The sequence below is a fragment of the Mandrillus leucophaeus genome, unplaced genomic scaffold, assembly GCF_000951045.1.
Source record: "Mandrillus leucophaeus isolate KB7577 unplaced genomic scaffold, Mleu.le_1.0 Scaffold660, whole genome shotgun sequence".
Lineage (NCBI taxonomy): Eukaryota > Metazoa > Chordata > Mammalia > Primates > Cercopithecidae > Mandrillus > Mandrillus leucophaeus.
This window is the reverse complement of record NW_012107142.1, coordinates 559,744-561,269: the sequence shown is the minus strand read 5'-3', so window position 1 is coordinate 561,269 and position 1,526 is coordinate 559,744. Positions and strand designations below refer to the sequence as shown.

At 40.3% G+C, this 1,526-nt stretch overlaps 1 pseudogene across 1 annotated transcript; it reads right to left on the bottom strand.

Annotated features, from left to right (window-relative positions):
- Nucleotides 1-690, bottom strand: LOC105554855 (annotated as a pseudogene). Its single transcript, XR_001008391.1, has one exon. The product of XR_001008391.1 is annotated as a profilin-2 pseudogene (transcript).
- Nucleotides 691-1,526: the final 836 nt, after the last annotated feature.

The following is a 1,526-nucleotide window of genomic DNA, read 5'->3' as shown; positions in this document are numbered from 1 at the left end:
GCATGCCCCCTCCCCCCAGTTTCAAGGTATCATGCAAATCATTATTGTGCTGCAATTATGTTGCCAGATAAGGGTTGGTTACATACAGTGGTTAACATACAAATGATCCATTGGGCAAACAGGAATCATGACATTAGAAAATAGGTAAAGAAAAATTAGCTACCATCTATAGTTTGGTAGCATTGTGACCACAATTAGGGTTGTTGATGAAGACAGTTGCTAAGGAGATAGGGAGAGGCTGCTTACACTTCAGACCTCCTCAGGTATAAAGCAAATTCATATGCTTTCTTGTTAAGTGTGCCTCCGTCGACACCTTCCTTTCCCATGACTATAACCAGTGCTCTACCAGCTCTGCTGACAGCAACATTGTATGTTGGCTCCCCACCTTGACTCTTTGTGCGGATGTCCATTGTGCAGTCACCATCGACGTATAGACTATCTCTGATCACTGAGCATTTCTTCGCGCCAAGAGTCAAACAGTTGGTAAAGAAACCTTCCCAGTGTTTTCCCACAATCATATCTATTTCTATTGGCATAATGCTCTGAGAGATGCCCCCGGCCGTGGCTGCCCGTACGTATTTGGCATCGCAGTAGCCGACAATGGCGGCCTCCTGACAGCAGCCATCGCACATCAGATTATCCATGTAGCTCTGCCAACCGGCCGTCTTCAAGCCCTTCGCACTGCAGCGCAGACCGCCACAAGTTAACAGTTTTAAAGAAAAGATTCAACATGTAAATTTATCTGGAAAGGCCAGGGGAGGGGTGAGGTTGGCTAGAGACATGATTAATTCAGAGACTCAAATTTGTCATCAGAGTTCTGTATTTCTAAAGAAGATAGTCAATATCAGCTTATCAGCTCCAGCTTCTCTATTATCCTACCTTAACAGCTTCAGCAGAAAAATAGACATCTTTCTCACAATGTTCATAAATAAAGAACCAGAGAAGATGACTTTTGGACTAATACCTGTTGTTAGGGAGATATGGTACAGTGTGTGAAACCCTGATTGGTCAGGGCTGGGTCATGTTATTTCCTCATCCCCTGGTCCACCGTATTATTTCTTAAGTTATTTAAAGTCATGGCTATTATTTTTATTTTAGTTGACATAATTGTACATATTAATATAGTACAGTGTGATATTTTGATACATGAATACAATGTGTAATAAGCAAATCAGGGTATTTAGCACACTCATCACATCAAACGTTTACCATTTCTTTATGATGGAAACATTCAAAATCAAATCAAAGAGATAATCCACCACAATCAAATGGGTTTCATACCAGGGAAGCAGGGATGGTTGAACACACACAAGTCAATAAATGTGACACACCACATAAACATAATTGAAAACAAAAATCACATGATCATCTCAATAGATGCAAAAAAAAGCATTCAACAAAATCTGGCATCCCTTTATGATTAAAGCTCTCAGCAAAATCAGCATACAAGGAACATATGTCAATGTAATAAAAGCTATTTATGACACACCCACAGCCAACATAATACTGAATGAGGAAAAGTTGAG